This window comes from Nannospalax galili, unplaced genomic scaffold (assembly GCF_000622305.1).
Source record: "Nannospalax galili isolate Female #2095 unplaced genomic scaffold, S.galili_v1.0 scaffold499, whole genome shotgun sequence".
In the NCBI taxonomy this organism is placed as follows: Eukaryota; Metazoa; Chordata; class Mammalia; order Rodentia; family Spalacidae; genus Nannospalax; species Nannospalax galili.
In genome coordinates, this window is record NW_008342212.1 from 165,678 (window position 1) to 166,047 (window position 370).

Below are 370 nucleotides of genomic sequence, written 5' to 3' on the forward strand. Positions count from 1 at the left end.
ACACCCAAAACCACACTGGATCACGTGGAAAGAGATCCATGATCTAGTGGAGACTGCTCACCGCAGATGCCCCCCCTTAGCTTCTTTCTCTGTCATCCTCATGGCCATTTTTACCCTGCTTAACAGCAATGCTTCAGCCAGCCTCACTCTCCCTAATACTATGTTCTGGATATTTTATGTCAGAGAAACATTTCAAGGAAAAAATCAGGCAATCGGAACTGCAGACTGCCCCCTAGTGGGCTGTCAAAAACCCATAGAAATCATAATATACGCAAATGCTAGCAGATATGGAACTAACGAATATGTTTGCTTCCCTTTTCAACAAAGAGATCCATCGTGCCTCAAGGAAGTTGATACCTATGGGGGCTGC